The following is a 12,961-nucleotide window of genomic DNA, read 5'->3' on the forward strand; positions in this document are numbered from 1 at the left end:
TCCCAACAAGCTGGCCAAACACAGCCATTTGGTCATAGGGCTGAATAAATTCCCTAACAGCTTTTACTCCATCTGAGACCCTCTCAAAGCTATCCACACCATTTCCTTCCTGGGCTTTAGTTGAATTCAGAACCAACTCTGAAACAACTGCACTATTCTCAACCATCACAGACTGAAAGGCATCTTCCGTCTGCTTCACAGACAAAGAAGAGCTGGAGACACATTCTCCTTTACCAGACACACAGCTTGGGATCTCATTCCCCTTGTCTCAGACAACTGCTTGGAGACCGGGGTAGCTCCCTCCATAGGCAAGTCAATACCCCTGACAGACACAGGCACATTTCCTTCACTGTCACAATTCTCCACACAGGTAACAGGTAAGGTCCAGGGACACCCATCTTCCACTATCCTTGCCTTCCCAAACTGCTGATTAGACAAAGCATCAGCTCACAAGGCTGCCTTGGCTCATCCAAACTTTCCTTACCAAGCACATGGCCACTCCTAACAGATAAACTGCTGCTCTCCTCACTACACTGAGCTACTTCCAGCAAATCACAGTTACCCTTTTTAGGTTCACTTTTATAAGCTGTACTAGCCAAAAATCCATTACCCAACAAAAATCTACCCTTTTCTTCCTCAGCTAGGGCTTTAGCCTGACCATCCACTTTAACCTGCTCCTGAGAAATATTTTCCTGACCAATGAGTTCTTTCTGTGCTTGATCTAATTCCAGGTTTACTTCTGAGACATTAGACAGACATTTAGACATTTCATTCTCAGACAAACTGTTCTTTTCCTCAGACAAACTTTTGGAGAAACCCTCCCCAGGTAAATCAATGTCCATAATAGACACAGGTTCAAGATAGTTCCTTTCCTGTGACTGGCTACCTGGTCTGAACAAAGCTTTAATATTTTCCCCAATCAAAAGATCCTTAGGCAGAAAGGTCCTTACACCAGTTATAACTTCATGCTTATCCCATTCCATTCAAGGTGGATTCTGGCTAAAGACATGCTTACAGTAAGCTCATAGAGGACTACAACATTCACACGCTGATTTGGGAAGTAATCTTGCTCTTTACAAGATCTGCTTTAACAAGAGTGATGTTAGAAGCTATAATTTGCCCTAAACAGCTTTTACCACTGACTTTTACACACTCTATGAATTTTCCCTTACCACTCCAATACAGAGCATTGGCACAATTTATGGGGTCACCTTGTATTGAACTCACAGACACAGGCACTTAACTTTATCAGATCTCTCAGTTCTTGATTTGTAGCTTTCTTTTTACAGCTTATCCCATTTTCTGAACACAAATCTTCCAGAGTTTTTTTGTCAAGGAACTTATATGCTTTTTGCTAACCCATTGCAACTGCTCTTTAACCAACCAAACTCTCACTAGCAAAATTCAAATTTGGATAGCATGCAGTTCTGACCCAAAGCATAATTGACCTGGCTTAATTGACATGGATCCTAGCATGACTACACCACTGTAACGATGCTGGCTTTGTGGGACGCAGCTGAGAGTGTTAGTCCTGGACAAATTGCTTAAAGCAGGGCAGTTACAGCCCAGCCTGGGGTTCCTTTGCACACCAAGGCAAACCAAACCAGCCAAACAGAGAAGACTTTGGTTTTACCCCACTGGCTAACCATAAGTCATACAAGCAATTCCCTTAGACAATCAAGTTTCCCAGTATCACCACCAGTGCCACTCCTTATGGGGATGAATGGTTATGAAAACCAATACCCCAGTAAAAGAAAAAAGGTTCTCCTAATCCCAAGGGACCAAGCCCCAGATCCAGGTCAATACACAAATCAGATCTTACCCACCAATTAAGCTGTTGCCAATCCTTTAGCATCTAAAATCTAAAGGTTTATTCATAAAATGAAAAAAGATATAGATGAGAGCAAGAATTGGTTCAATGGAATCAATTACATACAGTGATGGCAAAGTTCTTGGTTCAGGCTTGTAGCAGTGATGGAATAAACTACAGGTTTAAATAAAGTCTCTAGAGAACATCAACAGCCAGGACGGGTCATTCAGTCCTTTGCTCAGAGAGCCAATTTTAAGCAAGAAGCAGGACTGAAGACAAGATGGAGATGAGGCAGCTGCATTTTCTAGTCTTTTCGGGTGTAAGGACACCTCTTTGTTCTTACTGTGGAAAATTACAGCAAAATGGAGTTTGGAGTCACATGGGCAAGCCACATGCCCATGCATAATTCAGTTCTTTACAGGAGGCAGCCAATGCTCACATGCCATTTTCCACATTCTCAGGAAGACATCTTATGTGGACTGGAGTCTTCCAAGGTCCATTGTCAGTGAAGTGTTTCTTGGCTGGGCACTGAATGTGCACATTCCTTTCTCAAGAAGTTGACCAAATGCTTTACTAAGGCTACTTCGGAATCAAACACATTGAGATACAAGTACATAGCCAATATTCATAACTTCAACTAAAAAAAACGATTCACCTATACAGATAGTATAATCACAATAAGCAAATCAGAACCTTTCCATAGACAACATTTGTACAGTATTTCTTCTAATAATATCAGTGGTTGCACCAATGATCTATACGGTCACAGATTATATTAATAAGGTCACAGGGGTTCTTTCTGCTTTGAGCAGGGGTTGGACTAGGTGACCTCCTGAGCTCTCTTTCAACCCTAACCTTCTACGATTCAATGAAGAAAAGCCCAAAGATCACTTACTGAGGGCGGGGATGGCCTGTAGAAGGGACAGCCTGAGAAGGAAGCTTTCTTCTCTCATAGGAATACTGGGCTTCATTGATCCCTCTCATTTGCTATTTGGACTACCCCAGCAGGGCAGAGCCTTTGGACTGAGCTGGCCCTAGGAGGCTGGGCCACACCATAGGAAGAGGCAGTTGTCACACACAAAAAAAAGAGAGAAAAACCTTGCTGGGGTATGGATCCACCACAAGGTGTCTCTTAGGGTGAGCAGGCACCCTTCACGGTACCTTCCCACAGACGGAGACCTTGGGACTTTCGCAGGGAGTTGGTAGGAAGTGGCCAAGAAGGGCCACCTTACATAGGCAGCGGGTATAGGTCGCCAAGGGAGGCTAAATCTCCACTGTGGTGCTGACCCACCTGCCACATTTGAAAGTGTGGACACCTGGGCTGTGGTGGCTCATGCCCCACCTGCTCTCTGCCCCTCATGCCCCTCCCCTCTTTTCTTCCATGACTTCACCTACGCTCCATTCTTCCTGTCCTTGCGACACCTGGTTACCATGGCCTTTGCTGAGTCCTGACTCCCTCCTCTCCTCCAACCCCTCCTCCGTGAACCCCCTGTCTGCCACTCACTGAGTCCCTCCTCTCATCCACTCACCTTCCCCGTGGCCCCCCACCTCCCACATGCTGAGTGCCTCCTCTGCTGCACCCCCGACCCACTGCTCTCTGAGTCCCTCCCCCTAATCCCTCATCCCCCAAAGCTTCTATTCCCTGTGGCATCTCTGTGTAATACAGAACCACATTTCAAAGCGGTCCCTGGCCTCCTGGCCTCCCGCGTTCAAGCCCCCTCAGCTAAGTTGTTCCAGCATCAGCAGGCACAGCGGCAGGAGGAGTCCCACAGCTGGGCCAAGGGTAGGATCCAGATGTCAACCAAAAACCAGAGGCATGCAAATGCCGTAAGTGATTAAGGGTATGTCTGCACTACAGAATTAGGCCAGTGTTATTTAAGTCAATCCTCAGCCTCTGATTTAAGCAGTTCTGTTTTACATGTCCCCACTATGTTCATTGAGTCGGCTAAGCGCATCCTCACTAGCAGGGCTTGTCAGCATGCTCTTGTCTAACACTGCAGTTTATTAGATTGAGGCACACACAGACATAACCTATAGGTCTAGAATATCCCAGATATTTACCTAACACCTGGAATGGAACTGAATAATAAACAGCAGGTTCGCAGTGGGCAGTTGGTCACCCACTGGGGAGAAAGGGTATCAGGAAAAAGGTCTCTCAAGATGGTTTCAGAGGACTCCAAAGTGCAATATAATTAGCTCATCTTTTATAATGTCTACAAAGCATAGAGGTCATAGTGACCCCTACCCGATCACCACTTTTACCGACTTTCAATAAACTTCAAATATCAGAGGTGTTTCGATTCAAGGTTTTCATCCATTTATCTTCTCTCTTTCTCATGTATTTACTTGTCTGTCCATTCCTCCCATTGAATTAGCAGAAACTGCCTGCTAGATTTTGACCTTGCATCTAAAAGCCTGTTTTCTAATTAACCCTTAACTATGTGGTGTTCTATATTATTAATTCATTGTGGCCAGTGCACATCATATGGCTGTGATTAGCTTGATAACATTCTGAGGTAAACATCCCTCAAAATCCAGGGTAACATAGTGCAGTTCCAAAACCCTCTCTTGTCATGCGGGTTTAAAGTCAGTACCGTGAGGTGAGTACATTCTGCAGATGTATTTGACCACTTTGTCACGAAGATCCTTGGTGTTGATCCCATAAATGATAGGGTTGAGCATGGGGGGAATGAGGTAATGGAGGTTGGACATGAGGATGTGAACGTGCGGATTGATGCCCTGACCAAACCTGTGTGACAGAGTGGAGAGGAGTCCAAGAGGATAAGCCATCAGTAGCGCACAGATATGGGCTGTGCAGGTGTTGAGGGCTTTCTGGTTGGCTTCCTTGGAAGAGATTCTGAGGAGCGTCCGGATGATCAGACCGTAGGACAGGCCAATGAGCGTCAGGTCGAACCCAATGATTACAAACGCCATCAGCAAGCCGTACACTCTGCTGGCTGTGATGTCCCCACATGACACCTTTGCCACAGCTATGTGGTCACAGTACGTATGGGGGATAATGCGGTTGGCACAGAATGGCTGCCCGCTCAGGAGCAGGGGCATAGGCAGAATGAAGAGAACAGCTCTTATCAAACCCATTAGCCCTAGCTTAGCTATTCGTGCGTTGGTGAGGATGGTGGCGTATCTCAGAGGGTTACATATGGCAACATAGCGATCAAAGGCCATTGTCACTAGGACAGCTGAGTGCATAGTAGAAAATGCGTGAAAGAAGAACATCTGGGTGAGGCAGCTCTTCACAGTAATGCTTTTCAAATTGAACCAAAAAATACACAGTGCCTTTGGCACAAAGGAGGTAGATGTGGTGATGTCTGAGAGCGCCAGCATGCAGAGCAGCAGGTACATCGGCTTGTGCAGGGTCTGCTCTTTGCCTACCACAAACAGAACTGTGAAATTTCCCAACAGGCCCATAATGTAGAACGCAGAGAAAGGGATGGAAATCCAGATGTGGTCAGCTTCCAGGCCAGGGATGCCGGTTAGGATGAATATTGAAGAGTCAGAGGGGGAGAAGCTGAAATTTGCCATGAGGTGGCCGGTGCGTCGATCACGCTCAGAAATGCTCCATGTGCCTGTGAAGGGAGAGAAGCACAGGGAGGGGGATTACACAGTTTATAACAAATAGTATGGTAACTATTTTATAGTTATGAAGACTATAGAAAGGGGGTTAACCAGTGAGGTGGCAAGATTTACAGATGGCACCATATTATTTTGGCCATAGTCAACTCCAGAAATGGATTGGATCTGCCGTTGCAGCTTGATTCCTGTATGTTTTATGTGCTCTTGCCAAGAACTGAACAAAATAGGTACTCTATCTATACAAGCTCTGGCAAATGTTTGGAACCCAATTAACATCAAGCCAACTTAATGTTGTCAATAGTGTAGGAATCTTGGCTTTTAGCCATGAAAGGAATATGATAGTGTGCCTCAGTTTCCCTTCTTATACAGCACATGAGGTCTGGAGTTCCTTCTCTCCTGTGAAAAGTTTCAAGACTGTTCACAGACACTAACTTTGAAATATCACAATCACAACGTCTTCTCACATAAAAGTGTTTTCTCATGCATCACTCTTAACATGTTCAAGGGATTTTCCAAACAATTAGGCACATTGTATAGTTTTACAGTTCTTGGTATTAGCAACACATTACTTCCAAAAATCACCACTGGCAATAACAACAAATCCATTGCAAGTGTCCATCTACAATCATTTTTGTCATGCCACACCTTTGGCCCAATACCATTGGGATTTTGGGGTTTTAGGGTTAACCTGTGGCCTCCCCTTGCAAAATTAAGTTCTCTCTTTCCTCCTTGTCCTGAAGGATCAAATCCTGATTTCTCTTGCTTAACAGATTCCACTGGCTGATTGGGTGTGCCCTCTGTGCTAAGAGCTATTAGCAAGTCTTTCTTCTCCCTGTCAGCCAGGTAATTTGCATCCAACCAGACAGAAGCCCCTTTACCAGTGTTCAGATCCTTAACTCTTACCAATTCCAAGGCTGGACTCTGTCTTAAAGAGATACCATCCCTTTTACTAACATATTAGATGCAAGATTCTGTTGTCCTTCCATTACCAACCTCTGTTTCCACATGGAAACAGATGTTAAATTCACTGAGAGACTACAAGTCATAGCCAAAATGTCTAGAGGTGAGAGTGTACCTGCCATCCCTGGCCTGCATTCTTGAGAGATTAACTGCACAGATCTTCTGCTCTGCAGATTTAGCTACCCAGTCTTCCCTCCCAATCTGAGACACAGATTGTTCACTCACAGAATCTACATGGAGACATTCCTGTCCCAACAACATTGTCTTCCCAAAAAACTGGTGAAGCACAGCCACTTGGTTATAGGGCTGGCCAAATTCCCTAACAATTTTCATTTTATCTGAAGCCTTCTCACAGCTATCCATACTGGATCTTTTCAAAGCAAAGTTAATAAATTGATTCTTAGCAGAACATTTCTGGCTATCAGGAACTGAAACTTCCTTGATTAAATCACGTCCACACCCTTCAGCTACAGCAAACTGCTTGCACAGATTACCATTACCTTTTCCTAGGAGCTTCTCTAAGCAACAATTCACCCCTCACAGAAATTCTGCCCATACCCTCTTCCCCTAGGGCTTGCTTTAAAGGACCATCTTCCTCAGCAACAACAGACTTTCTGGCCTATCGGGGCAATTTTTACAGAATCTCCTTTCAGGCAAGCTCATAGCCTCCCTAGATAAAAGGTTAGAGGTACTTTCTTTCCCACTGCAACTTTCCTGACAGTCACCAGCAACATGCAAGTTGTCAGGCTCAATAGGTTTAGGAATCATTTCCTCCTTGTTACAAGTTTCCACATTGTCAATGGGCAACATAGTCAAATCACCTTCATGCTCTCTTTGTGCCCTAGCTGATCAATCTGATCACGCAGACCTGGTATACCCTTTCCCAGCAACACCCCAGCAACAGGCAAAATAAAAGCACCAGAATTGTTTGGTCTCTGGGATTTTGTCATGACACTAACTGGATGCAACCCAGTCACAGTGTCATTCTTCCCAGGAGACACAAATCTAGGGCCATTCCCTTAATGGGCTTTAGTTGTATCCAGAACCGACTCTGAGACACCTGCATTACCCGCAACCATCACAGGCTGTACTGGTGCCTGCCTTGGCATTTGCCCCTCGTGTGTGATATATCTCACTGGCGAGACACAGTCACTTATTACCCCCCAGCCAAGGGAGCAGGTGTGACAGGAGGCACCCCACCCCCTGCAGAGGAAGAGCTGTGGAGAGCGTGGGGTGGCTCTGAGATGGTCAGATCTAGGGATTATTGGGGAGCATGGAGCAGACACTAGCGACCAGCATGCTGTTGGAATCGGGACAGCCTGGGATGGGGAAGGAGAGTATGGAGAGGGGGGGACAGAGTATAATGGGAGATTGAAAAAGGTGAGGAGCACCTGGAGCTGGGGTTCCTCCAAGTCCTCTGACTCCTCAGCCTGAGCTTCCTCTCTCAATGGGCTGTTGTGACCCGCTAAAGACCTGCTCCCAGTGTTGCCCCCACCAGCGTTCCCACAGGCAGGGACACACCCGGCTGCAGGTACAGGCAGGCTCTGACCAGCCTCTGCGTGAGCCAACGATAGACCGATTACAGCCAAAATAACCCCCAGCTCCCCAGCCCATGACCCCAGAGCTGTGCCGGACTGAACTGGTCCAAACTCCAACCAGTATGAATTTCTTTCCTGGTTTGCCCCTCCCTCAATGTGGGGACACAGTGCACGCTTTTGGTAAGCAAGCTGATATTCCCCCGCTCCCCACACACTTCACCTAACGGCATCCTGGGTTTAGATTAAAACATCAAACAAGTTTATGAATTACACCTTGGGTTTCTCAGGTTTCCGTACACAAGTTAGAAATCCCTTTGGCCAGGGTCCAGCACTTCCCTCAGTCAGGCTTATTTCCTCACATCTTTCCCATCCTCTTGAGTGGACAGGCCCTTCCCAACCAGCTACCTAGATTGAAGTCATCTTGCCTAGCGGGCATTACTGATGTGTAACTACAATTGAAAAACAGATCGTAGAATACCAGGGTCGAAAGGGACCTCAGGACGTCATCTAGTCCAACCCCCTGCTCAATGCTGGACCAATCCCCAATTTTTGCCCCAGATCCCTAAATGGCCCCCTCAAGGATTGAACTCATAACTCTGGGTTTAGCAGGCCAATGCTCAAACCACTGAGCTATCCCTCCCTCCTACATATTGATACATAGTCAGTATTCATGATTTCAGGTACACAAATCATACATGCATACAAACAGGATAATCATATTCAGAACATCATAACTTTTCCAATGACATCTTACATAACACATCTGATATGAAATGTATCAGAAATATGCTATAATCATATCATAATAATATCACGATGAGAAATAGGGGTGCAGTGTCACACAAAGGTCAATTGTTCTTTCTACGGGTGAAATGCCTGAAGTTACACAACAACAACGATTGGAAATAAAACTGAGTAAACGTTGTGACACCCAGGCTGCAGTTCTGTGGCTTGCCAGGGCAAGGAGACCCATAGACCAGCACAAATGCACCCAGGGCCAGGAAAGTTCCCAGCACTGACCTTAGACCAACAATTACAAAGAAAATTTTAATTTCAGCAGCACTGCCCACCTGGCAGGTATATACCGCTCCCTGTCCCCAACACACTCAGCTCCACTTGTCTGTCCTTGTGTACCCGCTGCCTGTCCCCACAACCCTCAGTGCTTCCCTATTCTTTGTGTACACACCCTGCTTGCCTCCCCTACCCTCAGCACTGCCCACTTGCCCATTTACAACCTGCTTCCTTCCTCCATAACTCTGAGTGCTGGCTACTCGTCCATGTAGGTCTCCAACCCCGCACAACTTATAACCCTGGCACACAGTGCTGCCCCTCACCCAAAACCAAAAACAGGAGCAAGACCCCAGAGAGGCAGCTCACAGAAATATCTCCTCAGACGAGGTTAAAGTCAGTGTCTGCCTGCACAGGGAAAAGGGGGAGATCAGCCTAAACTGCCTTTCTGGGGGCGAAGGGAACCCCAGCAGCAGCTCAGCCTGTGCATGAAAGGAGAGAGGGACAGATCCGGTGGGAGGGAGAGCGGACGTGGAGACTAAAAATAGCCAGTCTCAGTAACTCTTCCTCAGAATGACTGTCAACGTTCCTTCCCCACTCTGAACTCTAGGGTACAGATGTGGGGACCTGCATGAAAGACCCGCTAAGCTTATTCTTACCAGCTTAGATTAAAACTTCCACAAGGTACAAACTTTTACCTTTTGTCCTTGGACCTTATGCTGCCACCACCAAGTGTTTTAAACAAAGAACAGGGAAAGAGCCCACTTGGAAACGTCTTCCCCTCAAAATGCCCCCCAAATCCTACACCCCCTTTCCTGGGGCAGGCTTGATAAAAATCCTCACCAATTTGCATAGGTGAACACAGACCCAAACCCTTGGATCTTAAGAACAATGAAAAAGCAATCAGATTCTAAACAGAAGAATTTTAATTAAAGAAAAGGAAATAATCACCTATGTAAAATCGGGATGGTAAATACCTTACAGGGTAATCAGATTCAAAACATAGAGGATCCCTCTAGGCAAAACCTTAAGTTACAAAAAGACATAAAAACAGGAATATACATTCCATTCAGCACAGCTTACCAGCCATTTAATCAAAGCAGAAATCTAACGCATATCTAACTAGATTACATACTAAGTTCTAAGAGTCCCTTCCTTTTCTGTTCCCAGCAAAAGCATCTCTCTCTCCCTCTCTCTCTCCCTCTCTCTCTCTCACACACACACAGACACACACAGACACACACACACACACCCTTTGTTTCCTCTCCCTCCAGATTTTAAAATGGGTCAGGTGCCAGCGAGGTTCCTTAGCTTCTTAACCCTTTATAGGAGAAAGGATTTTGCTTCTGGCCAGGAGGGATTTTAGAGCACTGTATACAGAAAGGTGGTTACCCTTCCCTTTATATTTATGACAATGACATAAAGCTTTAACGTATTGCAGCCCCTTAGAAAACCGGACACCCCGTCCTGTGGCTGCTTTTCCATCTTGGCAATTGCTGATGTTACCACAAGGCTGTAGTGGGGCTACTCATGGGAGAAGGGGTGGTTGAGATGGGGGATGGTGTCAGATACAATCTGGCACAATGTGGTTTACATTATGTTGCAGTCTGAGACCCCCACCAATCCTAGGAGAACTTGTGATGCTTCTTTGCTCTGGGAATTAAGCAGGATGTTCATTCCCAGTCTGGATACTGCACATCCCCACTGCTCTCCACACACTGTGCATTCCTGGACCACCCCAGGGTTAGATTTCTCGCACCACCTGGTTTCCTCTAAGGCAGAAACATGCTTTTATTTTTACTGCCTTTTGGGCTTCTCGAACCAGAGATGCAGGGGCACAGAGAGAGCAGACCTCTCTCCTGCCCTAAAAAAATTGTTACCCTGATTGATTTGAACCTCTAAACCTCTGAGTGAGATTTCAGGACACGAATAAACATTTCAAGTAACTGTGTAGGTGAACTCCTGCCCAGATGGTCCCTGACTTGAACCTGGAACTTTTCCTGAGCCCTTAACAATAACTTTAATTCAGAAACAAGCAACTTACCAAAATCCTGTTCAACAGGGGTTGCTAATGAATGTACGAATCTCACATGCCTGACACTCAGCGTGCCGGTCAGCGACCTTTATGATTCAACTGAACAGTCCCTGCAGACTCTCCGGTTGGCCCGGACTCCCGGACAATTCCCTAGGCTCTGTGAGCAGTGGAAAGAGCAGAAAATAGACCCTGGAGAACTTCAGCTTGAGAGCCTCCCCCGGGAGTGGAGAATAATTGGCCGATAATCAGGGCTCAGATTGTTAAGGGATCCTGAGTGTAATGTACTGCCAACTGCACTGTGTGTGGCAATGCTGCCAGAAGATACGGGACCAAGACCTATTTTTAATAAATTGTATCAGCGTACACGCTGCATACCGCCCATGCAATTGTAATGTCCCATCCATTAGTCTCTGAAAAATCAATGCCACTCCATATAGGCCAAATGACGTGATCCTGAATTGACGAGAGCCAAAGGAGGTGAAAAGCTTTCTTCTCCCAGGATTCTGCCATCAAAGACTTTTGCCCGTATCCCTTTGTGAGGTCTAAAGTGGATATATATTTGGCAGCTGAAACTCTTCTAAGTGTTCATCTATTCTGTGCATCAGAAATTGATGCAGAAATGGGTTGCTCACACGGGGTGAGTAGGCAAGCCGGGGGAGGGGGAGATGATGAGCCAAGCATGCGGGCACTAAGTTCTTCCTGTCTTCCACCCCTTCCTCCATGGCCCTCCTCTCTGCCACTCGCTGAGTCCCTCCTCTCCTACACCCTCATCCCCCAAGGCTGCTACCATATGCGACTCACCAGCGAAAAACAGAGCATATTTTTAAAAGAGGACCCTGAGCTCCTGGCCCCCTGTGTTCCAGCCTCCTTGGCAGAGCTGGTCCAGCATCACCAGGTACAGCAGCAGGAGGAGTCCGACAACTGGGCCAGGTATAGCAGCCAAACATCAACCAAAGAGCAGAGACATGCGAATGCCATAGGCGATTAAGGGTGTGTCTACATTACAAATGTAAGCCAATTTTATTTAAATTAACATAGAGCCTCTCATTTAATAAGTCAATTTTCCATGTCCCCACTATGCGCTTTGTGCAGGCTGAGTGGATCTTCACTACCAGGGCTTGCATCGACGCATGGAGCGCTGCACTGTGGAGAAATATCCCACCGTTCGTGGAGCCAAGTGGAATTTTGGGTTGGGCTTGCAATGCCTCATGTGACCAAAACATTTGTGCTAGTGGTTATAGGAACATGGCATTAGCCTCCCACGATGCACTTATCTCCCTCCCTCCCTGAAATCAATAACAAACAAACCAAACCTTTTTCACGCCTTTTTTCCAAAGCCTGGCTTACCTGCGCAGATTCCATAGCACAGCAAGCATGGACCCCGCTCAGCTGTACATTGTTGTTGTGGGCATTACAAATCCCAGGCACCTTATCCTGCAGTATTTTCTCAGCCGAAGCATAGGATGCAATGCAAGCAGCCCTGGTGGAAGCCATAGGTGGAGCATTTTGCAGATGCTGGTGACAATCGTGCGTCACCTTGACATGGTGGAGCAGCACTTCTGGGCCCAGGAAGCAAGTACTGACTGGTAGGACCACATAGTTATGCTGCTTTGGGACGATGACCAGTGGCTGCAGAATTTTCGAATTCATAAGGGCACTTTAATGAAACTGTGAGAAGTGTTTTTCCCAGCCCTGAAGCGCAGCTATGCTAAAATGAGAGCTGTTCTGAGAGCTGAGAAGCGAGTGGCGATAGCTCAGTGGAAACTTGCAATGCCAGACTGCTACTGGCCAGTAGGGAATCAGTTTGGAGTGGGTAAATCTACTGTGGGGTCTGCTGTGATCCGAGTAGCCAAAGCAATCAGTACTCTCCTACTAAATAGTGACTCTGGGAAACAGGCAGGACATAGTGGATGGTTTTGCCACAATGGGGTTCCCTCACTGTGGTGAGGCAAGAACATGAATGCATAACCCTATTTTGGCACCAGACCACCCTGCCAAAGAGTATGTAAACCAAAA

Source organism: Natator depressus, chromosome 1, assembly GCF_965152275.1.
Source record: "Natator depressus isolate rNatDep1 chromosome 1, rNatDep2.hap1, whole genome shotgun sequence".
NCBI lineage: Eukaryota > Metazoa > Chordata > Testudines > Cheloniidae > Natator > Natator depressus.